Source organism: Nothobranchius furzeri, chromosome 17 (assembly GCF_043380555.1).
Source record: "Nothobranchius furzeri strain GRZ-AD chromosome 17, NfurGRZ-RIMD1, whole genome shotgun sequence".
NCBI lineage: Eukaryota > Metazoa > Chordata > Actinopteri > Cyprinodontiformes > Nothobranchiidae > Nothobranchius > Nothobranchius furzeri.
The window spans coordinates 52218711-52245106 of NC_091757.1; the positions used below are offsets into that span (position 1 = coordinate 52218711).

At 45.5% G+C, this 26396-nt stretch overlaps 1 long non-coding RNA gene across 1 annotated transcript; it reads left to right on the forward strand.

Annotated features, from left to right (window-relative positions):
- The first annotated feature begins 5839 nt into the window (after positions 1 to 5839).
- On the forward strand, positions 5840 to 13820 carry LOC139063645 (uncharacterized). Its single transcript, XR_011517022.1, has 4 exons — positions 5840 to 6021; positions 6126 to 6228; positions 13438 to 13537; positions 13665 to 13820. It is a non-coding gene; the product is annotated as an uncharacterized lncRNA (long non-coding RNA).
- Positions 13821 to 26396: the final 12576 nt, after the last annotated feature.

Here is a 26396-nt window from a genome sequence, read left to right on the forward strand (position 1 = left end):
GTCCGGCATGCAGATAAACACAGAGACCACCGTGACCACTTCATACGTGATTTAAACACAAGTGGTGTGTGATTCACGGCAAACAGGTGAGAACAAAACCAGCCCTCGCAGACACCTGCACACAGAAAGACCACACAAAATCGCCCGTGCGGTTGAGCTTTTAGAGGCGGAGTAAACAGTAGAGAGGAAAAAAAGTTGTTTTATCAAGAACAAGAGTAAATCGTGTGAGATTATTATCTTTGCTTTACAGACAGACACAACCTAGTTCTTTGATTTTTAGCAGTTTTATCGAGGGCTCTTGAAATGATTTCAAGGACAGCTTCTTCTTATTTTTCTGTTTAGAGAAGTGAAGGAGGATGAGCTTGAATCTAACATTTCATCATTCATGTTATTTCATTAAGACTTTTAGATTTTATTCTCTTTAGGACAAAAAGACTCAATACGATCGAAGAGAGATGCATTCGTCTTATGTGTTATTCTTTTTCTTATGAAGTCCCGTTAGTCGTCACACACTGGTGAAAGTACATTTGACCCATCCCCGCGGGGAGCTGCAGCTGTGGCTGCGCTCAGGAATGATTTGGTAGTTTAAACCCCCAATCCAACCCTTCAAAGCCGAGTGTCAAGCAGGAAGGAACTAGGTCCCATTTTTAGTCTTTGGTATGACCCGACCAGGATTTAAACTCGGATCTCCCAGTCTCAGGGCAGACACTCGTACCACTGGGCCACTGAGAAGGTGCTAAGGGATAAACTCGACTGACATCAGTAGCTACGGATGCAGAAGATAATCATAAAATGTAAACAAGTTAGATCATGATGCGGAGGGTTGAGTGCACACTTTTAGAATTCAAACAATGAATAGATTTACAGCTCATGTCACAACAACAGCAAAAGCTCAGTTAGTGTGTTGCCTCGGGTTTTACGATGGCAGTTTGCAGGATTGAGAGGGTTATAAATATTGATCAGATGACTTGCTATTAAGAGAAAATTTCTTCTTTGCCCCCCACACACACCCTGAGAGTGGGAGATCAGAGTTTAAATCCTGGTCGGGTCATACCGAAGACTAAAAATGGGACCTTATTTTTGCGTAGAGACTGTCATTTAGAGTCATCAGGGCACTCATGCAGGGTGGCAACAATCCACTCAACAATTTGAATCCGTGGTCGGGAAACTCCTCCGATTTTAATTCCAGCGAGAACTTCAGCTTCAGAATAAAACCAACAAAGTTTTGTCGACCTCCAAACACTGATTTTGCAAAAACAGGCTTACGTTGCGGTACCGGCTAGATATAGTCGGACTCACCTCGACACATTGCATTGGCCCTGGAACCCGAGACCTGGAGAGGGGTTGGACACTCTACTTTTCTGGAGTTGCTCCGGGTGAGAGGCGGAGGGCTGGGGTTGGCTTTTTGTTAGCCCCGAGACTCTCTGCCTGTGTGTTGGGGTTTACCCCGGGGGACAAGAGGGTAGCTTCCTTGCGCCTTCGGGTCGGGGAACGGGTCCTGACTGTTGTTTGTGCTTATGGGCCAAATATCAGTTCAGAGTACCCACCCTTTTTGGAGTCCCTGGGACGAGTGCTAGATAGTGCTCCATCAGGGGACTCCATTGTCCTGCTGGGGGACTTCAATGCTCACGTGGGCAATGACAGCTTGACCTGGAGGGGTGTGATTGGGAGGAACGGCCCACCTAATCTGAACTCGAGCTGTGTTTTGTTATTGGACTTCTGTGCAAGCCGCAGTTTGGCCATAACGAACACCATGTTCGAACATAAGGATGCCCACCGGTACACTTGGTACCAGGGCAGCCTAGGTCACAGGTCGATGATAGATTTTGTAGTCGTATCATCTGACCTGCGGCCGTATGTTTTGGACACCCGAGTGAAGAGAGGGGCGGAGCTGTCAACTGATCACCACCTGGTGGTGAGTTGGATCAGATGGCAAGGGAACATGCCGCGTAGACCTGGCAGACCCAAACGCATAGTGAGGGTCTGCTGGGAACGCCTGGCAGAAGAACCTGTCAAGACGGTCTTCAACTCCCACCTCCGGCAGAGCTTTGACCACGTCCCGAGAGCAGTGGGGGACATTGAGTCCGAGTGGGCCTTGTTCCACTCTGCGATTGTCGAGGCGGATGTTGCTAGCTGTGGTCGTAAGGTGGCCGGTGCCAGTCGTGGTGGCAACCCCAGTACCCGCTGGTGGACACCAGAGGTTCGGGGAGCCGTCAGGCTGAAGAAGGAGGCCTACAGGGCGTGGCTGGTCTGTGGGTCTCCGGAGGCAGCAGACAGTTACCGGATAGCCAAGCGGAGTGCAGCAGTGGCAGTTGCCGAGGCAAAATCTCGGGCGTGGGAGGAGTTTGGTGAGGCCATGGAGAAAGACTATCGATCGGCTCCAAAGAGGTTCTGGCAAACTGTCCGGCGCCTCAGGAGAGGAAGGCAGCAACTCGCTCACACTGTTTACAGTGGGGATGGGGAGCTGCTGACGTCAACTGAGGCTATAGTTGGACGGTGGAAGGAATACTTTGAGGAGCTCCTCAATCCCACCTACGCGCATTCCGAGGAGGAACCAGAGCTGGGAGGCCTGGGGATGGACTGTCCGATCTCGGGGGCAGAAGTTGCTGAGGTAGTCAAACAACTACACAGCGGCGGAGCCCCGGGGGCGGATGAGGTTCGTCCTGGGTATCTCAAGGCTATGGATGTTGTAGGGCTGTCATGGTTGACACGTCTCTACAACATTGCGTGGTCATCGGGGGCAGTTCCTAGGGAGTGGCAGACCGGGGTGGTGGTCCCCATCTTTAAGAAGGGTGACCTGAGGGTGTGTTCCAACTATAGGGGGATCACACTCCTCAGCCTCCCTGGAAAGGTCTACTCCAAGGTACTGGAGAGGAGGGTCCGATCGATAGTTGAATCTCAGATAGAGGAGGAGCAATGTGGTTTTCGTCCTGGCCGTGGAACTGTGGACCAGCTCTATACCCTTGCAAGGGTGATGGAGGGGGCATGGGAGTTTGCCCAACCAATCCACATGTGCTTTGTAGATTTGGAGAAGGCTTATGACCGTGTCCCCAGGGGCACCCTGTGGGGGACGCTCCAGGAGTATGGGGTGGGTGGCTTTCTGTTAAGGGCCATTCAGTCTTTTTACCAGAGGAGCGTGAGTTGGTCCGCATAGCCGGTAGTAAGTCGGACCTGTTCCCAGTGAGGGTTGGACTCCGCCAGGGCTGCCCTTTGTCACCGGTTCTGTTCATCACTTTTATGGACAGAATTTCTAGACGCAGCCGTGGTGTGGAGTGTGTCGAGTTTGGTGGCAGGAGAATCTCGTCTCTGCTTTTTGCGGATGATGTGGTCCTCCTAGCTTCATCCAGCTCTGACCTTCAGCTCTTGCTGGGTAGGTTCGCGGCCGAATGTGAAGCGGCTGGGATGAGGATCAGCACCTCCAAATCTGAGACCATGGTTCTCGACCGGAAAAGGGTGGCTTGCCACCTCCGGGTCGGGGGAGAGGTCCTACCTCAAGTGGAGGAGTTTAAGTATCTCGGGGTCTTGTTCACGAGTGAGGGTAGGAGGGATCGGGAGATCGACAGGCGGATTGGTTCGGCGTCTGCAGTGATGCGGACGCTGAGCCAATCTGTCGTGGTGAAGAGGGAGCTGAGCCAGAAAGCCAGGCTCTCGATCTACCGGTCGATCTACGTCCCAATCCTCACCTATGGTCATGAGCTTTGGGTAATGACCGAAAGAACGAGATCGCGGATACAAGCGGCCGAAATGAGTTTCCTCCGTAGGGTGGCCGGGCTCAGCCTTAGAGATAGGGTGAGGAGCTCGGACATTCGGGAGGGACTCGGAGAAGAACCGCTGCTCCTCCGGATCGAAAGGAGCCAGTTGAGGTGGTTTGGGCATCTGGTCAGGATGCCTCCTGGACGCCTCCCCGGAGGGGTGTTTCGGGCATGTCCTGCCGGCAGAAGGCCCCCGGGTCGACCCAGGACACGTTGGAGAGGTTACATCTCCAATCTGGTCCGGGAACGCCTTGGGGTCCTGCCGGAGGAGCTGGTGGACAAGGCCGGGGAGAGGACGGCCTGGAGCTCCCTAGTTGGGATGCTGCCCCCGCGACCCGGACCCGGATAAGCGGAGGAAGACGAAGACGAAGACGAAGGCTTACGTTGCTTGGCAGAGGCACCGCGTCCCAACGGGCAAGGCAGGCATTGCTTGGGGTCTCCAGGCCACCGGGGGGTCTCTAGAGGGCCGACAGACTTTAAACTAAGCCAGAACTGCAACAGTAGTGGAAAAGTGAAATACTTTAAAAAGCTTGTGTCTTTCTCAGAACTTTATGCCCTGGCTGCAGAAGAAGCTAAATCAACAACAGCAACAAAAAAGACTTCACCGAGGTCATCTCATGACTACTTTGCGACCCTCTGCAGCATATCGTGAGAAACTGCTAGCTGTTAGTTACGGTGAGTCTAACGCTAATCTGCTTCTATAATCAAAAACCAGATATCGCTATTCTGAGAAAACCCTATGCATCAGATTGGACTGGCTGTAGGAGGGTTGGCAGAAAGCTAACAAGAATTACTCTCCGTGTCAAGGCAATGGCCTTTCTGTCCTCCAGTGCTCACGTCATCTCCTCTGTAGGCTGACAGATAACCCCCTCACACAAAAGGGTTTCCTGTCAGTCTGATAATCATCGCACCACTCTCACTTCCTCTACCCTGCAACCTGTAGTGACTGCAGGGTAAAAAAGCAGACCCAGGGCTAGCTTTCACTTTTTCTTCAATAGGTGATGCAACTGGGCACAAGCCGACTCTTAGTCAGAGTTGGTGGGGACACATAGGTCAGAGTTCATCATACCACATTAGAGGGGTCAAGCCACTGGTGATCTTTGTGTTGTTAGGCCGTCCGCCACGGTTTAAACACTAATACAGTCAGATAGCTACTGACAAGCAGAACGTGGTTAGAAACGTATCAGTAAAACTGGAAAACTTTTGGAAATTAAGACATTTTTATTGAGTAATGTGCAATAAAATACATTACATGAAGCTTTAAATGTTTTTTTTTTGTACATTTAGGCAAGAAGAAGGGCAAAGGATGACAACAGGAAAAGAAAGGGGGGAAAAGACCACACTGCAGTTGGGCACCCCATCATTCAGCAGCTGAGGGCTTCTTTGAGCAGCTGAAAATTAAAGTAAGTGAACGAGGTGCACGGTGGCGCCATGGTGAGCACAGGGAGTGGTCCAGTTGTGGTCTCAGCTTTGCAGATCTTTCTGTTTGGAGTCGAATGTTCTCCCCACGCATGATTGGGTTTTTCTGCAGGTTCTATTTCCTCCTGATTTATTAAGCGGGCAAAATTCGTTTTACATTGGTGCGTGTGTGTGTGCGCGCACCTGGAATCAGTCGGTGTGTTTACATGTGCATCTAAGTGGAGTTATGGCAATAATCAAGCTAGAATGCCCACATTTATCCAAGTTTACATGTCAGTTATAAAATCAGATTATTGAATGAAATGTGTTTGACTCCATGACGGTAGGTCATGAATGTGCGGCCTTTAATGTTCGCCTAAAGCATCAGAAAGTACACAAGTGATGAGAGGGTGAAGTGGATGGAGTAAAAGCACGATTCTCACTAATATATTCAATGTTTGAAAATATTTATGTGCATTCAATTAGCAAGTTTTTATTTTTCGCTACATCTGGTTTGGTTGTACCTGATATATTTATTCCTGCTTCCACAGTCGCATCACTACTGAAAGGGGATCGTTTGGACCGGTCATGGCTCGGATAAGCTGGGATGTGGTTCACATGCAGAGAAATGAAAGTGTTTAGCCACATTATCTGGGTGCCGTAGCTCCATTAGGAGAAGGCCAATTAGATTCAGTATGTGGCAACACTTCTTACCGCATAAAAACCCACTTAATGTGTGTTGGAGCTGTATGGTGCTGGGATGTCCTGCAGATGTAAATGAACCATCTGGTTGGAGATGGGACTGGCTTGATGAGAATCAGCTGGGTATTTCTGGCATAGTGACAAGAACTCAGACTGGAGAGTGTTTTGGGTGAGTTTACCATAAAATTGGCCACTACAATGAATTTCCTGAGGTGTTTTCAACTAGTCTCTTGTTTTTGTGAATCCTACATTTTAATAATATCTTAACTTTAGACTGTGGACTGGATTTGCCACAACATCAGCTGTGCATGGAGCTAGCGGGGCGAGGAGTACAAGAACCAAAACAAGTGGTGAAGTTGAACTATCGGACTAACAAGTGAGCTCTCAATATTATTGCTTTTCTGGCCTGAAATCATTCCAAGCAGCTATAGTTGTACATCTTTATTATGTTCCTCATGCTTTTTATCTAGCTGTAAACCCTTTCATTGGGAAGTTCTACCAGTTATTTGTTTTATATGTTAAAGCTGCAATAGCAAATCAGCAAAGCAAGTTAGCTTAAAACATTTTTTTCATGCTTCTTAACTCATTCTCTGCCAATGATGGCTAAAGTCGTCATTTGAATATTTTTTTAACTGTTTGGGCGTCGGAACGAGCCCCCGCGCCGAGAGAACAAACATCTCAGCTCTGAAGCCCATCTTCATCTGCGTACGTCACACGTCACATGATCAGGAAGCAGAAAATCCATGTGTTAGGAGATCGTTTTGGGCCATTCCTGTAAAAAAAAAAAAAAAAAAAAGTGAGGCGCGAACCGGAAAAGCGTCTACCGATCACAATTCGACAACGGATTACGAAAGAACTGATAACGCTCGAAACATGCGGATTGTTCCTGATGTAAGAGGTGAGTCTCCTCTTTGTTTTGGTGGTTTTGGCGCTGACATCATCCTAGCGCGCAACGTTCTGTCACTCTTAAAAAATCCCAGTAAAAACGGTGAGAAACACTGGCAGCGAAGGCCGCTAGCGATCAGGAAACGGCTGGCAGTGAATGAGTTAACAATGTTCCAACATGGTATAGCTATAAAAATATTGTGGAGTTAAAAAAATATACAGAAAAAGATGCATTTGTCCCAAAAACGTCGACTAATGACACGTTTCGAAACAAAAGCAACCAATGGACCATCCGGCTGTCAGCCACCGGCTGTGGGTGAGTCCACGAATGTTAAAGTGGGAGTCAAGGCATGGATGGAGACTTATTTCATTCACACTTCCTGTTAGGAAAACGCTTCTGAAAGAGGTGTCGCCTGGCGGACAAAGGGAGCAGCACTGATAGACGGCACCCCTCAACCCCCCGCATGCACGGTCGGAGTTTCTCAGTCAAAAAAAAAACTGTTGTTAACCACTCACGCATGCACGCAAGCACACACTCAGAGTAGACTTGCCTCTCAGGAGAAGAGCAGACAGATTCTGCAGCATTCTGGAGGATTTCCTGTTAACCGTGATCATTGGATGAAAAGGGGAGGAGGGCATTTTCTTTCAAGGAGGCAAGCGGCTCGGATCGCCAACGTGCCGAATCGGCAGGCGAGTGGCTGAGCCAGACCCAGAACGAAGAATGATTTTTGAGTTTTGTCCATGTTACACCACTTTTGTGTTAAAATATCAAATACGCTCAAGTCGTCATCAAGTCAACAGATGCAAGTCGATTCAAGTCGCAAGTCATTGGCGTTCAAGTCCAAATCAAGTCGTAAGTCCTTATAGATTTTATCAAGTCAGAAGTTACTAATATAATGTCTTGAGTCCAAGTCATGTGACACGAGTCCACACCTCTGCTCTTCAGCAAAGTTCAACTTAATTCTTGTTTTTATTGAGCCAATTATTTTCAGCTTCGCATCTTTCAAAACACAGAAAAACATCTCCGATTAGCTTTTCCTCACATTTCAAGGCAGTGGGAGGGTTTAGTTTCAGTCCTAATAGATGAAAACTAAATGGATTTATCACACGCAGCGCAGAGCGTAAACAGTCGACTCGTAGGTTGATGCGGGCGTGGAACGTGTGAGAGAAACAGAAACCAGGTTACAGCTCTGGGGGGATTCCTCCGCTGAAGGAAACTCCACTGCGATCTACATCGTCTCCATCACGGGTGCCGCAGCTTGGGTTGTTTTTAATTTTCTTAATGCCTTTTACATCCTACTTTTAGAACCGGAAACTTCCACATCCAAATGGCAAAACTTCATTTAACAAGATAAAACTTTGCTGGGTTTTTGAATTTTTATCTGCTCTCTTTAAAAAACAGCTTTGCAGCTCGTGACGCTGTTAACGGTGTGGGAGCTCACACCAACAGGCTCGCCACATGCTCCCATGCACAGCGACAAGCCCACGTGCACACACACCTACCCATCACCCACACACACAAGGGTTGAAAGTGTCCCAAAGAGAAAGAGACGTGAGTCATGCACCTCGGCACTGGAAGGTTCTCGCCTTTTCTCACAACTCTGAGCCACGTGGGGTTTTAACCCTTTAGGTGCCATAGTTTTTTCAGTAAAATATGAATTTTTTTATGTCACCATTTAAAGAGCTTGTAGCTTAAATCTGGTTGGAGATGGAGGGATATTGTAAATTAGAAAAATCTTCAGTACGAGCCAAATTTTGTGATAGGAACAAATTCACTCACATCATTTGCATATTATGTCATCAGGTAGCAGCCATATTGGATTGCATCACATTTGCATATTTTTTTATGTTTTTGTCTTATTTTCTTGGTGTTGTTATTGTTTATGATACATATATACATATTCCTATGTAGACACATATAACTATGTATGTGTATATATATATATATATATATATATATATATATATATATATATATATACATATATATAGTATTACTTTATTGGTATTTTGTTATGTTTACTGCGGATCAATCAAGAACACTGTTTTTGGTGCCTCAGTGTCATGAACACATTTCACTCATCCCTTCTTTGGTTTATTTTGTTTATAATTGTTACATATATATATATATATATATATGTAACAATACCACATCCCCCCTCCCCCCCGCCACGTCTCTTTGCCCGATGCTGCTCTTCAACCTGACTCACCCTCCTTTTCTGCCGGAGGTCACACTGAGAGCCCTTGACTGCACTAATCAGGGCCTCTTAAGCAGGAGCTGCAGTTGCTGCCCTGACAAAAGGAGCAGAAATTGGATTACTGGTTACTGTATGATGTATGACTCAGAGAGAAATATTAAGGTGATTAATCAGAAAATTTGATGCATTAAGCTTTAAAAGTTTAACCCTCCTAAAATAGCATTATACTGACTCTTTTACCTTAAAGGTGTGGAACACTGAAAAACATATCTTAATGATTATTTCTGATTATAATTTGTCACTTTAAGTTTTTCATGCAGGCTGAACATGAAAATAGTCTCCTACACCAATCTGCATGAGCTTCTGATAGAAAATAGACTCTAGGATTAGAAAAGCCTGACAGACCTATGTCACACCGTCCCTTAAAGAGCAAGTAACATCTAAATTCACTTGTTTTTGTTTTTGCTGTTAGATGGGTGCTTAATGGTGCTGTAGACACGTGTGATCATTAGTGTGGGAGTTTAGTGTAACTTACTTTAAATTTAATATTCCAGCCCAAAACCATAATTCTATCTCCATCTTCAGGTTAAAAACGCTGCACCACATTTATGTAGAGCCAGCTGTGGCTGATGGCTAAGCTGAAAAACGGGACGTTGTCAGCAAATGACTACGTGGCTTCACATCACTGGTCTCCAGGTGAGGCAGCTGCACCTCCACCTGGCTCAGCCACTCACCTGCCGATTCGGCACGTTGGCGATCGGAGCCGCTTGCCTCCTTGGAAGAAAAAAAAACGCCCTCCCCCCCTTTTCATCTAATGATCACGGTTAACAGGAAATCCTCCAGAATGGTGCAGAATCTGTGTCTGCTCTTCTCCTGAGAGGCAAGTCTACTCTGAGTGTGTGCTTGCGTGCATGCGTGAGTGGTTAACAACAGTTTTTCTTGACTGAGAACCTCCGACCGTGCATGCGGGGGGGTTGAGGGGTGCCGTCTATCAGTGCTGCTCCCTTTGCCCGCCAGGCGACGCCTCTTTCAGAAGCGTTTTCCTAACAGGAAGTGTGAATGAAATAAGTCTCCATCCATGCCTTGACTCCCACTTTAACATTCGTGGACTCACCCATCTTGGCTCACAAAGGGGAAGGTTGTTGTTGTTGTTGTTTTAGCATCCAGGAAACAGCAGAGAACCATTAGCATTAGCAATTCCACCACATGGCAGAACTCCTTCAGGCTCGTGACATTTGTTGAGATAAAACAATTTTGCATAGCAGAGTCTGTGGTAGAGTCACATTGCTGTTATCCAGTCAGAGGAGAGATGTTCAAATATCAGGAAATGAGAGTCCAAATGCTGTCGTCTGAAGCTCGACTGTGACGTGGCTCACTTCTAGACAGAGGTGTGGACTCGAGACACATGACTTGGACTTGAGTCAGACTCAAGTCATTATTTTAATGACTTCTGACTTGATAAAATATATAAAGACTTACGACTTGACTCGGACTTGAACGCCAATGACTTGCGACTTGAATTGACTTGCATCTGTTGACTTGTGCATATTTGATATTTTAGCACAACAGTGTCATGACATGGAAAAACCCCATAAATCATTCTTGGTTCTGGGTTTGATCTTGTTCTGCTAAATGCAGCAGCACTTTGTTTATAATCAGTTTCAGTTGCACTTTCTGCTCGTTTGAGCAAATAAACGAAGCTTTAAGAAGCTTTTATTTTTGTTTTATTTTATTTATTTATCTCAAACCATTGAAAACATCAAACTGCATATGCACTCCTCCATATTCCTGGTGCATAAAAAAAATTTAAAAATGTGGAATACGATTAACATATGCTGTTGAAGAAAACAATACAAAACATACAACAACATAAAACCGTTTGAGAGGGAACTGGAAGAAGCAAAAGCTTATCTAGTCCAGCCCCAATTCAGTTAATAAATCACATTTGCTCACAGTAGCAAATTTGAAAGAAAAGAACTTTTTCTTTATGCAGGTCGTTCTATCTTCACCTTGCTACATAAAAAGACAGTTACAAACAATTGTTCACATGAATCTACAGAAAAAGAAAAACAAAACCAACAAACAACAAAAACAAAATATTCCACTTGCAACCAATTACCATTTTTATCACTTGCTATTTATGTATGAGTCAATTATAAGTTGTTTATACAACATTTTAAATGATCTAATGTTTTTACATAATTCTAAAGTCACATCAAGTTTGTTCCACAGTTTGATCCCACACACCGATACACACAAGATTTTATTCTGGAATTTATTTATTATCATTGTCACTGAATAGAAGTTGGACAGATGACTTGATTATGACTTGAAAATTCAAAGTTAAGGACTCGACTTGGACTTGGTTGTCTTTTACTTGGACTTGACTCGAGACTTGACTGCAAAGACTTGTGACTTGCAAAGCAGTGACTTGGTCACACCTCTGATTCTAGTTCCTGAAACTGGTGCACCTGTGGGTTTTTCCCCCCACAAGACATTCACTCCTACTAGAGACCACTGCACATTTATTGATTAAACACCTTTAAACGTAATCACTTTAGCTTTTAATTTCCTTGCATGCTCACTCTGCAAGATCTGGAATTGTGCTGCAGCTTTAGCTGATTCTTGATGGTCAGTGATGTGTTGTCAACTGAACACATTTAGTTTTGACTCTAAATCATGAATTTCCAGTCTGTAACGTTTTAGCTAAGTTGTCGAGTTTTTTACGAGCTTGCGCGTTGTCGTGCATCGCCCCTCAAAACCTTTAGCTGCATTTTTGATGCAATTTTTACCAGAAAATTCAGCAAAATCAGTTGCAAATAATGTATAGTGCAAATTCTGACCAGAAAAGGGGAAAAAAGACAGATTTATATATATTCTCCATATTTTACAGTTGGTTAACAATGTGGAGACACATGAGTGGAGTGCAGTGTGTGCTCGCTGAAACAATGACGAACGTCGCTCGCGGCGGCGAGCGTCTTTCTACTGAGCAGCAGCGAGCAGCAGTTGCTGTGGTGACTAAGATGGCCATTGTGCATCGTGTTCAGCAGAAGTTCTGCTGCGCAAAGCTTCTGCTGCCTCCTCACAGCGCTGAAGGCCAAGCTGCTCATCGCCACAGCTTTACACGTCTCTGCATTTGGTTCTGTCCTTTTCTCTCCTCTCACCCTGAGTCACTGCTCCTGTGGGGGGAAACAAGGGGGGTAATTGTGAGTCATTCCTGGGGGTATGATCAACTCCGTGTGTGTGCAGATGCTTATTAGTGTGCTTGATGGTTGATGGCGTGATTCAGCCGAGTGGGCTGTGAAACTTGAGGAGTGGGTAGTGAAAGAGAGGAGCAGCAGCAGTGTGACATGGAGAGTAAAAAAAGGCAGTGATACTCTTTTGTGTGCCCTTTCTTCTCCTTCCCTGGGGGAGATCCAACAGCTGCACTAAAAAGAAAAGCCCGCCCTTTAACTGCTCACCATGCATGATCTATTAGAGCATAATACCCCCGTATGAAAACCCAACGATCGTCTAGGCTAAGTGCATTTAAGAGATTTTGACATCTGCAATCTTTTAATTCCTGCAAGTCTAACACGAGAGCATCGCTACCCTTGCACATGTTGAGTAAGACACAGAAGAGTTAATGTCTTTCACGAGAGCGGACAGCTGTCCACACCATCTCATTCAGCCCAGGGGACCGCGCGGTAACAATACAGAGACCTACCTCTGACCCAACGACCTCTCACTCTGCTTCTTGTTGACCTTCCACCTCACACCGACAGTCCGGCGTGTGCCTCTGAAGCAAGAGGAAGAATACACTTAAGTCCTTTAGGCTGTTGATAATAAAAAGGAGCTGACTGGTTCTAATCCTGCACTGAAAACTGAGATTATGGATTTTGTTGACCAGTAGGAGTTTAGTACTTGGCATACTTGTTAATTTAAAAACTAGACACACAAATATTGAGGAATATTGCTAAATAAATAAAACGTGAAATCAGGAAAGTGTGGAAAAGGCAATTCTTCCTAAGCAGCACTGGCGGCTGGCCAGTAGAGGGCGATAGAGCGCCGCACTCCCAGTTTCCCCACAGTTTTTAATTTTTATTTAAAAAAATAAATACATAAAATTAACAATAATCACACATTCTAAGTTAATTGTGTGTTTTGTAACAAAAATAAATCATATATATATATATATTGGTCTCTGCCGGTCTCTGCCGAATCGCCTAAACAGGACGGGACCAGCTGTCCAATTGCTGACAAGAAAATCAAAGGGTAGGAATGGGAATGTAGCCAATCAGCGTCGACGTTGTTTCAGAACGTTTCAGAAGCATGATGGGCGATAGAGCTACCGCCAAGTCTTTCGTTGGTGTTCGGTAGAACTCGGAGAGTCTCGACTCCAGCACGTTTTTGGTCGTGACTCGTGACGCACATGGAGCAGACGCAGACATGGACGCCAGTGAGCCTACAACCAGGATACCGGATCTCAGCAGCCACTGAATTAAGTTCGGTCTCTTCTCCAGCATCCGTTCGAGAGGAGAACTATGGTGGAAAAACTTAATGTCAAAGAGCTTGGACCAGATCAGCCCGACGTAAAGATAAGCCAGCAGGACAAGGAGAGAGGTAAACTGTACACACGACGCTTCTCCCAAAATTGGTACACCAGGAAGCAGTGGCTAGCTGGATGCAATCACGCTAATGCGTTATTTTGCTTTCTGTGTTTGTTATTCAAAACGGCTGGGATCCACAGAAGGTGGATGTAGAACTTGTGTCTCATTGGGGACTCCATTCATTCTCTGACTGAGGAATGCAGGCATCAGTGCAGCAGCCAACAAAGAAATGGAGGACGTTTGTGTAGTGGGATGAGTCACCTGCTGGACAGGGAGAACAGCAGCTGGGTGCAGAGGTAAGCTGTACATTACATTTCTGTAAACAAGACAATCAGAATCAGAAATCCTTGGTTGTCCCACAAACCGGGACATTTGTTTAATAACATGTTTAATGTGCAATAACTGTAAAAACTAATTTCAACACACATACTTATTATACATATTTAATCACGTAAATGTGTATTTCATGTAAATTTGTACATACATCAATCTGATTCCATTTTACTTGTTACACTTCTGCTGCAGCAAACAAATTTCCCAGCTTTTGGGACAATAAAACATTTCTGATTTGTCCCAAAAAGTGGGAAATATGACATTTGTAAGAGGATACTGATGACATTATTTCCTATGAAAGTGTTTCCACTTTCCATAAGTCCTAACAGTGTAAATTTCTGGCATTTTGTCTAAGTGGTGTTTACTACCATTACTGTAACAGTGACCTGCTCATAATTTTTCGTGTTCACTCAAATGTTGAAATTAAACAAAATGTTTTTGTTACTTGCCTCTTGCATTGCCTATTTACCATTTATGGTCATGTTATTTTATGTGCAATTTAATGCAGTATTTTTCAACCTTGGTCCGCAAGGCAGTTTGCCAATAGTCAGACACACCTGGATTAATCAGTTTGTCCAATAATGTAAGACAGGAAATAAAAGAGCTGTGCTTAATTCAGGAAATAGTGAAGTTGTGCACAAAGCTCAGAAAGCACAAGTTTGTTTAAAAAAAAAAATAGCACAGCTCCACTAAAAATATTTTTCACCAGCCGCCACTGCTTGGGACACTTCACCGACTAGTATTGCATATTTCGTGCTACATTCACAATTTCTACCAGACATTTCACTTGTGGCCTGCATTAAAAAAAGGCCAGAGCAATTTCAGAATCTCATTACAACCACAGCTGCATAAACCAAAGAGTGACTAAAACGATTGTGTCTTGGGTCAGCTGCTGGGATTTCCTTCCATCCTTGCTGCTCGGTGGAGGAATTTTGCAGCGTGTGTGAGGTGCGCTGAAAAGAGCGTGTGAAGTTTTACCCCCGGGGGTGTACCAAGCACCACCCGCCCTCACATCTCAGAGGATGCAGAAGCCCTGAAGATTTCATGTCAGGGTGACGTGACATCAAACCGAAAGAAAACAGAAACGCATTCGTAACAACTATTTTTTTAAAGGTCATTTTAATGAATTTAAGTGGTAATTTAATATTTATTCAGCTTCCAGCGAGGTCACCAAATCACCGGAGAGTTACAAGATCACACGTGATTTTGTCCATTTCACACGATGGAGAATTATGGCAGCTAGAATCGAAAAAGCTCTGTAGATTATTCCTTTTTACCTTGGGGATAGAGCTCACTTTTTAAACATCTCGCGTCTTTTATTTTGAAAGTGGCCAGATTTACACTACTCCTGTGTCTGACTTCCTCTCTGGCCTGACCTGACATGTTCTGGAACCATAGTGCTTAAAAAAATAGACCCAAAGTGCAACTTTAGCTGAGCGTCGCAACATCAGGCCTCTGGGACTCGTTCAAAACGCGTGGCTACGCAGCCTTTGGAAACACAAAGCCATCCACTATAACAGCAGCTATTTGCTGCGCACTATGCTACGCAGACGCTACGCAACGCGTACGCATCCGGTGGAAAGCCAGGGTCAGGTTCATGCCAGTTGTTTTTCTTTTTCAACCGTCCTGTGCATCTTGTTACACGAGAGGTAAAAGCAAAAGAGTTTCAAGAAAATTTTCCCCCACAACAGTCGCATTTATGCTCAAACTGCCCCGTTTATCTTGCTGTTACCGCTCTGCACAATGGCACATCCCGCAACCTAAAAAGAAGAAACAGAAACTATTTTTAATACAGTGCCTCTCAGAATTAAAAATCCTGAGGAGCTTCACCAAAACAAAAATAAAAAAAGATAAAAAAAAATCGTAATAAAAAAATGGGGAGAATGGACATTAAAAAAAGAGATGAGAAGGGATAAAGAAAATGTAACACCGGATCCCGGGAAAGACGGGTTCAGTAGAAACGGAAGCGTAGTTTTTTTTAAACAATGATTTCTTTTAGTAAAATTTTTGCAGAAAGTCGTTTTGAAGATGTCGGCAATCTACCTGAATTTGCCCCAGTCTGACAGACTCACCAGTGATTAGTGATGTGTCGGTCGCGAACGAACCGGCTCTAAGAGGCGGCTCTTTGAAGTGAACGAGGGGAGCCAGCTCGTCATTGGGAGCCGTCCCCTCCCCTCCCCCCTCCCCCCTTGCTTTGGTGAAAGCTACAGGTGATTGGTCAACATGTGTAACTGCGTGTCCAGACTGTCCACACACAGCGCAGTAGGGGCGGGGAAGAGGGAGGATCAGACTCAGACACACAGCAGAGCACATGCGGGTGGAGGGAGACGAGAGGCAATGAGGAGGAGGAAAAAGGCGAGCGCGAGAGCGGAGAGTGCGACGAAGACGGTGAGAAAATGAGCGCCAGCAGTCAGAAAGTGGAGATTTCTTAAAGTGTTCAGCTATTAAATCCATATAAATATTAAATATATAGCATTTTTTTTACATTAGTAAATCGTTTTACGTACAGTTTTGCATTATTTTGGTTATAAATGTACTCTATGCAACAGAAAATCTGAGGAGCCGCTTGGGAGCTCTTTTTGGCGAGCTGAGCCAAAAGAACCGGCTCTCTAAAAAGAGCCAGAATTCCCATCACTACCAGTGATGACTGAGCTCATTAAAACTTAACTGCAGGTAAGACGCCAACTGCTCCCCACAGCTCCATAAAACCCTGCATCAAACAGAAATCCAAGCCGTCTCTCTAGCAGCTTCTGGATCTCCCGCCTGTTTGAGTTTTACCCACATGGGATTTGTTTGGCTAACCCGTTCTCCCTAAATGGCTTCATGCTCAACAACAGCTATAATAGAACAGAAGAAGACCGTCAGCACCGCCTCCACAAAGCGTGGAGGAGTAACAAGTGGAGTGAGTAACTAGCCACCCCACCACTGCCGCCACCCCACTCCACCCCCTGGAACAGTCTGCCCTGCAGAATGCCGTTCAATAGCGGTGAAAATCAGCTGCTGATCATAAGCAGAGTGACATTTTGACCGAAGCACGCCACCGACGTTCCAACAAGGCCTCAGGAAATGGTGTTACCTCGTTTCAAAAAGGCATAACATCTCGTTTTTAGGACAGACTGCTTAAAGAAAGAAACGCCAGCTGCAAATAGAGTTTTAGAAGCAAACCCTCGACGTTTTCTCACATGAAGCTAAATTGATTGTGCCTTTTTTTTATTGACGCAGCATTAAAAGTCGTCCTAATAAAGCCGTTGTTGGACATATGTTCCAGGCACATGCCTCGTAGAGACAAATTGTTCCACGGGGCTATTTTAAGAGTTGTCCTCTGTAAATCAGTTATTTAAGTCAGACATGTGGGGTCACAGGGACAAGTTGTTTCTTCCTCCAGCACAAGAAAACTGTCCCTCCTGTGCCAAACCTCTTATCAGTTCATTGGTGTTACTTATTGCTTTTGCTGTCGAAATGTCCTCCTGACTTTTAGCTGCTCTTTAGCCCTAAAATAGCTCCGTTTCTTGCCATTACTTGGTTATTTGAAGCTGATTTGGCTTTAGTGGAATCGGAAACGTGTTGCTGGTAACATTTTGCATTTACTGTATCAGCAAATAAACGACAGAGCACTTCTAGAGAAATCAGCCCTTCCCTGAGCACACTGGAGAGAAGCTGGTGTAATATGACCTCGGTGTGCTTTCTAATAGCTATCGATCTCCTCTACTGCTTTCTGTGGAGAACATCATTAGTGTGTGTGCACATGCTGTCTGCTGTTGTGCAGGAATATCCAAGGGTGTGCATGCATGCATGAGTGCATCTAGTCGTGTTCTTATCTCTTTTGACGACTTTTGCACAGATCACTTTTACAAGAGCCGAAACGAGTCGCTCGCTGTCGCTCTAGCCTCGTGTTTCATTCTCCTCTCTCTGGGTCAGAATGTCCTGCACCCTTTTGTTCCTCTGTTTACCTCCTCCCCTCCCTCCAACTCTTCTTACCTCACCGTCTTTGTATGACTTCACCCGGCCTTTATTTTGCTCCACATACAAACCAATTATCACAAAGCCTACTCTATGTGGTGCATTTGTGTTGGCGCACATGTGTCGGTGTTTGGGGATTCTCCGTGGTCACTGCTGATTAAAAAACAGTCTCTGTGTAAGTAAACACGCACACACGCACAATGAAAGCCCACCTGGTGTCATCTAAGAGTCGGTAAACACCGCCCACTCGTTCTGTGGGGGAGGTGAAAGTAGTTGGTAAATGACGTCGGGGTTTTTGTCAACCAACTCTTTAGGGGACTGGGTGCATCGTGCACGTTCCCAACATCTGAAGGGCGGTTGCACATCAACACAAAGGTAAAAGGCACCTAGATAAGAGAGAGGTGCTTTACTGTGAAGAGAAATGTGTACATGAAAGGTCATCAGTGACACAAGTCGAAACTAGAAAGTTGATCGCTTCTTTAGTTTCCAAGAATATTTTTGTGTAAAGCAACGTGTTTGACGACGAGCGGCTTCTGCAAGAATCTGCGGAACTCTCCTTTACTGATGCTCAGATCAGCCAGTAGCGTTATCTAGCAGGCGCGTGACCTTCAGTTTGACACCACTGCTTGCTGGTATTGTCTACAGAGTACAATTTGTCTCTGAAGCACATTCCAGGCGTGCACATTGTTGTACGGGCTACCTACATTAGCAGCACGCCAACAGAATGACATTCCTGCAACGAGCAGAGCTTTAGGGACTAATGCTGTTGGTAGAGATGCACAGCTGAGGGTTTATTGATTTTTGATCCATGCACGGCTTTGATTTACCTCAAACTTTAATTAACTTAATCACTTTTCCTCTCAATCTGTGATTAGATCATTTGTGATTCTGGAAGGACGATTGTCCACATGAGAGATCTGTTATGGCCTGATGGAGAGTTGACAAACCTGGAAAAGGGAGATTTTTAAAATGTTAATTTTAACCCCCCAAGTCTCATCAACAGCCTTTTATTTTGGGTGCATCTAAGTGTGTGCAAAAGGGAATAAATAAATGCCACTTTGCACGTGCATGCTGCCTTTAGATGGAAGGAAGGCAGAAATCTGTTTCAAATAAAATAGACGGATGAATTGTTGAGCAGATTAGGTAAAAGTTTTGGAAACATGGACGTAATTTTGGGGGGGGGGGGGGACAGCGGGGACATGTCCCCCCCACTTTCTCCAAAGTCAAGTTTTCACTCCTGCACTTTTTACCAATACCTTATATTAAATTGGCACTGGTTGAGCTCTAGGACCAAGCAGAAAACAACCATTTGTGTTGAAGCCTGTTTCCCATTAGAACATACTGTAAAGACCCCCCCCCCCCCACACACACACACACACACATGTCCCCCCCCCCACTTCTAAAGTGAAAATTACGTCCATGGTTGGAAAACTTGGATATTAATCATGCAACTAAGCAGGGATGACCCCTTCCGGTTTGCATCAGCTTAGCTTTGTCAAAGTGAACTGAAACAAGTCATTCTGTAACGATTCAGGAACAACAACAAAAATATTGCTCATATTCCTACAGAAATCTGCGTGTCAGCCCAAACTGAGTCTTGCTTCTGTCTGAGGGTAGCAGTTCCAGCCTTTTACCCTAAATGAGTCTCGCAGCACAGAGTGATGTCACATGAAGGCATCCCATCATGATCCAGAGCTGGCAGAGTCACTGCAGTTTGCTGCATACCAACACCACATGACCCTCTCCGCGATGCAGAAGGGATCCGGCTCTAAACAAACTCCCGCAGCACCTCATGTTCTCTCCCTCATCCTTCATGGTCAGGTGACAACATGTGACAAGACAACTCTATTTCCAGTCATGTGCTGCAGAGGACTCCATCCAAGCAGATAAGACTCACAGGATGCTGATGAGAAAAAAAAATGATATATTTGAGGCCCGTCGCGGCATGCTAACGATCATGTAACTTCTGCATGTAGTGATGGATCGTGCTTGGATCTTAAGCTCAATCATAATCACCTTTGGAAAAACCTAGAGGAAAGAGTGGAGCAGTTGTCTGGAAACCACTTCAGTGACATCATACTTTCACCTCTGACATCATTTGGACATTTTTGTTGAAATTTGGTTGCAAAATGTTTTGCAGGAAAGTAGCTTTCATTTAAAGCTCCTGCAGTCCTTCTGCTATTAGTTTCTGTCCCTTTTTTAGTTTTATTTATTTTCGCATGTTTAGATGATTTGGAAGTTTCTGTAACGGAGTTCTTCGTCTCAGACTAAAAACAACGGATTATTTTTGACAAAACAACACTCGTCCAGCTCGTGGCCACTTCATCGCTCTTTTTTACTTCGGGTTGTGAAGATGGGGTTAAAAGTTCTGAGGGGGGTGCTCATTTTATATCAGCTAAGGTTTTAAAACAATTCCACCACCGCTCAATAATTCAGATAAAAACTTTGCAAATCTTTCCAAAATGCTTTAGTTTGTCTTCTTCTGCATTAAAGATAAAAGCTGGAACAGACAAGGTTCCAGACATTGAATTTTGTTCTGGTTAGAATTTATTTACTAAGTATTTGCTGCCCTCTGCTGGAGAAATGGGGTAACTTCTGATGTTGTGCAGCCAACTTTTAGCTGCAGCAGCAGCTTCATGATGTGAGCTTATGAAAGTATTAGCAGACAAAAATCAGGACAACATCCCTGATGTTTAACGGGAATTCGGAGCTTAAATGCTTAACAAACTGAATTAATTACCTACACAGCCATTTGTTTATTCCCAGCCTGATGCGATTTGATCAGCTCCATTCCCAGAAGCATGACTGTGCATTTTGCAGTTCTGGTAAAGAAATGAAAAACTCAGGAGTCTTTAAAATGCTCTTGTGGGTGTTTCTGTCACACTCTTTCCCGGAAGCCACCAACCTCCCTAATCCTTAAGTGTTGATTTGTGGCGGGCGGCCAGATTACAGGCAGCCAATTGTCGAGCAGAAAAGCATCATCCTCTACATCAGCTGATGCTTCCTGCTCTTCACCCTCCTCTGTCAGTTATTGGAAAGGAGCACAGCTTTGAGCAGGAAACCGAGGCTTTGCCGATAAGCAGCTCAGGCAGGAGGAAAAACAGAAGTTTCATCGTGGATTCAACGAAGGAATCAAAACCCCGCTGTGACTCAAACGCTCTGACTGCCTCAGGATGTTGTCATTGCATAGCTTTATGGACACACACACACACACACACACACACACACACACACACACACACACACACACACACACACACACACACACACACACACACACACACACACACACACACACACACACACATTCCAATCGTTATTTATAGTAATTCCACACAAAGCTGTGCACTTTCCTCTACTTCCGCTCAGATGCTATATTTACTGTCATTCCCGGAAGACCAAATAGAGAACCAGGCGGGAGATGGCTGTTTAGATGAAACATTATATGACATTTTTCTCACTAAATAACTCACTTTTGTGTTTGCAATTACTGGTCGTTGCATGTTTCTCTGATTCAAGCTGGAAAAAACGCATCTCTAAATCTATTTTTGGTGTGCTTCAACTTCCAGAGGTGGAAAGAGTACTAAAATGTCCTACTTAATTACGAGTACCAATACTTTGATCATTTTCATTCAAGTACAAGTAAAAGTACTTGCCTAAATTTTTACTCAAGTAAATGTAAAAAGTATCGTAAATAAAATGTACTCAAAATAAGTTACTTAGGCCCTGTCCACACGTAGCCGGGGATCTGCCAAAACGTAGATATTTTCCTGCGTTTTGGCCTGTCATCCACACAAAAACGGAGTTTTTTCACACGAAAACGGATCTTTTTAAAAACTCCGGCCAAAGTGAAGATCTGCGTTTTCTCCGTTTTGGGTGTCTGCGTGTGGACAGACAAAACCGGAGTTTTAAGGTCCGCAGCGTCACTTTCCGCGACAGAAAAATGCTGACATCACGTGTGTGACCTGTGTTTACACTAGCCGACAGCATGGATGCCCTTAGAGCTGCGCTCTGTCACTACCCGATCCATCAATTGTCCAAGCGCTTTTTGCTTGTTTGTTTTTGAAGGCGGAATTACTGCTCCTTGCAGAAGACCACAGAGGAAGGACGAGGTTAAGAACGGGGGAAGTACTGCCGCCTACAGGTCTGGCATGTCCTTAACAACGTATTTATCCGGGTACGTGTGGACAGAGTTTTTTTTTTAAACGCGGTGGTGTGGATGCAAGGTTTTGGAGGGGCGGATATTCATTTTCAAAAAGCCCCGGCTACGTGTGGACTAGGCCTTAGTTACATTTTTGTCGGTGTAAAGATGGACACACACACACACACACACACACACACACACACACACACACACACACACACACACACACACACACACACACACACACACACACACAGTTTGATGGAGGGATTTCTATTCAGTCAGTGAGAACAGGACGAGCTTATTGCAGGAGCTCCCTTTTAACAGGGAGACAGTGAGTAAAATAGCCTGCGTAGAGCCCTGCACTGAAGCCGTAGACCCTCGGGTCGGCCCGGCCCGAAGGCCCTCGGGCCGGGCTTCGGGCCAACGACTGTGTAATCACCTCGGACACGGGCCGTGCCTGGCCGGGCGCCTTTATTTTTAATCAAATTCATAAAAAAAAATTGAAACACAAACGCAGCAGTAGAGCCCTGCGCGGGACGGTTTTCTTCATCCCGCTCCCGCCCGCTCCCGCTGAATTTCTGACAATTACCGCCCGCACCTGCAGCGTGCATGTCTACTCCTTCCCGCAACCGCAAAACTCGGAGAAATTATTACCTCACAATAAAAGAGACGTATTGAGTTTGCATCCTCTCTGGTCCTGGAGAAAACATGTCACAACTCGCAGCTCTTCCATCCATCTGATGCGGCTCTCTGTGCTTGTAAATTAATGAATGGATATTTAAATAAAATGCTTTATATTTTACTGAATTAATTTTAAGTCAATTCTATGTAAAGATTGTCTGCGTAAGCCTGAACAGGTCCAACCCGGTCTTACTGTGAGACCGGGTTGACGGATCACGCTTGTACGTAATCATAGGCGCTTTCTGAGCTGAAGAGATTCTGGGACTCTCCTCAGACGGCTCCTGGATGTGTCGCCACATTGGAGACAGGAACAAGCGCTATTCAGCCAAAGTTTCATAATAAGGGAACATTTTCTAAGTGACAAGTCTCTCTGAGAGACTGGGTTTGGAAAACACTCGCTTCAGTGGGAGGAATCTTCCTGCATGCGCTCTGGTTCTGCATCGCGCTCCAAGCCAGTCTCCACATCTTCAGCTCGCTGTGCACATATGCGCTGACAGTGAGCTGCGCTGAGCAGTGTCCAGCTCAGATGTTCAGATGAGAATCTTTTCTTGGGTGATTTAGCTACATCTGCGATGTGCGTAACGAATAAAGTGTCAGTTTGTCTGCATGCTTCGGGGTAATTCTTTCTATTCTTTCTCCGTCAAAATGAACGGTCAAATACGGGAATTGTCCGGTCAACACAAGCCCTGCTTTTAACTGTTCTCTTTTCTTGTGAAAATTGTTGGAAAGAGATAACATTTAACTTGATTACCACCAGAGCCAGTGCGCTGTTATCTCCGTGACGGTAAACGAGGGAAAAACAAATTGATCGGATCCTGCACGTCTTTTAACATATTGGTCAGGATTGAAGCACTTTGTTTTCATTTAGTTGGTTAAAAAAAAAGTCGGGCTCGGGTCGGGCCAGAGAATCCTGAAAACCTTTTCGGACCGGGTCGGGCTGGGGCTCCACCCCCTCGGGCCGGGCCGGACACGGGCTCAGATTTTAGGCCCGTGCAGGCAGTGCACTTAGGCCATCTAGTGGCCAGGAACAGGCAGCGTCTGTTACAGGGACTGAAGCTCCGTCAACGGCTGGCAACACGGCTGCATTTCTAAATAAAGCATGTCAATATGGCGGCGTGCTCAGCCGCAGCTCACGGTTCTGGAAGAACCGGGCATGCCCGTCCCATCAACAGCATGGAGCTCACCACTCCACCCATCTCACAACCAAAGCAGAAAAAGGCACACCGGCTTGGATTATACAGATGGCATTATGTTCGACATAACGCCAGTTAAATTATTACGTACGTGTTGTTTGTGTGCATGTTGTTCAGTAGCAATGCCATCATTAATATCTGGTTTTTTCATAAGCCCTACACACTGTGCGTGATGCGCGTTTGGGGAGTGCAGGCGCTGGTTTAGCGTGAGATATTGGAGGTGTGGCGTGAGAGTCAAATGCGTGTGTCTCACGCTCAGTGAGTGAGAATTGTCAGCTTTGGTTTACGATAGTTGTAATTCCACTTTCAACTATTAGGAGGGAGAAGTCGAAAACGTAATAAGCGTTGCTGTAATACTGCAAAGCAATTTCTTTGTGCAGCTCATTTTTAAATTGTAGATGTGGTCTAGTTTTTACTAGACGTGTGGATTGGCAGACCACAGTTGGTGTTCCAACTACAAGGGGTCACACTCCTGAGCCTTCCTGGTAAGGTCCATTCAGGGGTTCTGGAGAAGGAGGGTCCATCAGATAGTTGGACCTCGGATTCAGGTGGAGCAGTGTGGTTTTTGACCTGGCTGTGGAACACTGGACCAGCTACCTTAGGAGAGCCCTGGAGGGTGCGTGGGAGTCAGCCCAAACAGTCTACATGTGTTTTGTGGATTCTGAGAAGGCTTTCGACCGCGTCCCTCAGGGGGCCTGTGGGGGTACTTTGGGAGTATGGAGGTACCGGGCTCTTTGAATTGGGCTGTGAGGTCGCTGTATGACCAGTGTCAGAGCATGGGCAGGCAGTAAGTTAGACTCCCAGTGAGAGTTTGACTCCGCCAAGGCTGCCATTTATCACCAATTCTCATCATAACTTTTATGGACAGGATTTCTAGGTGCAGCCAAGGTGTTGAAGGGATCCATTTTGGTGGCCTGACGATCAGATCTCTGCTTTCTGTAGATGACATGGTCCTGTTGGCATCATCAGAACATGTTTACAGTCGAGTGCGAAGCAGCTGGAATGAGAATCGGGTCCTCTAAATCCGAGGCCATGGTCTTGTGTCGGAAAAGGGTAGAATACCTTCTTCAGGTCAGGGATGAGATCCTGCCTCAAGTGGAGGAGTTTTTTGGGGTCTACGTTCCTACCCTCACCCATGGTTAAAGAATGAAATCACGGATACAAGCGGCTAAAACGAGTTTCTATGCAGAATGGCTGGACTCTCCCTTAGAGATAGGGAAGCTCAGTCATCCGGGAGGGGCTTGGAGTAGACCCGTTGCTCCTCCACATCGAGAGGAGTTGAGCTGGCTCGGGCATCTAATTGGGGTACCTCCTGGACGCCTCCCTGGTGAGGTTTTCCAGGCACGTTCAATTGGGAGAAGGCTTAAAGGAAGACCCAGGACACACTGGAGAGACTGTCTCTCGGCTGGCCAGGGAACACCTTGGGATTCCCCCGGAGGAGCTGGTCCAAGTAAATGGTAAATGGCCTGTATTTGATATAGCGCCATCTAGAGTCCTGGAACTCCCCAAGGCGCTTTACAACACAATCTGTCATTCACCCATTCACACACACATTCACACACTGGTGGGGATGAGCTACGATGTAGCCACAGCTGCCCTGGGGCGCACTGACAGAGGTGAGGCTGCCGAGCACTGGCGCCACCGGTCCCTCCGACCACCACCAGCAGGCAACGTGGGTTAAGTGTCTTGCCCAAGGACACAACGACAGCGACAGACTGAGCGGGGCTCGAACCTGCAACCTTCCGATTACGGGGCGAGCGCTTAACTCCTGTGCCACCGTCGCCCCAACGACAAGGTTTTCCAGGCACGTTCAATTGGGAGAAGGCTTAAAGGAAGAGTCAGGACACACTGGAGAGACTGTCTCTCGGCTGGCCCGGGAACACCTTGGGATTCCCCCAGAGGAGCTGGTCCAAGTGGCCGGGGAGAGGGAAGTCTGGGCCTCGCGACTTCGGCTCCTGCCCTCCCGACCCGACACCGGAAAAGTGGATGCAAATGGATGGAAAAAGTTAATTTAACCTCCTGAAACCCAAGGTCTTGCTTTCAGCGTATTCTTATTTCAAATAGCTATTTAGGATTGTCTGATAAACCTTAAAAACAAGCATTATTTTTGAATAATTATCTGTTCCTCCTACAACCTCTCATTTTCCTTTAAAACCGAAGTGTCTGAAAGCATCAACTGGTTGTTAATGCTGGCTGCTCTCTTGACACACAAGTGATGTAATTTCCTTTGCTGGAAGGGAAAAACACCACACTTCATCAGACTGTGAAATGTCCAGACAACATCAGTTAAAATCATCATTTTCCTCGTCTAAATTTCCCATTTATATTCTGTGAATACAGAGATGTGTTTTATTATAGGAGAGTGTTTCAGCCAGAAACAATAGCTGGAGTTATTGTTGGCATGTTGCTGCCTATGCACCCCTTAAGAGTCATATTGTGTTACAATTGTACTCTCTGCATAAAAGAATGCAAAGTTAAAGAGCAAGTCACCCCCAAATAAACTTTTTTTTGCTGATAAACTAAATAAACGAGTGTCTAATTGCGCTGCAGACACGTGT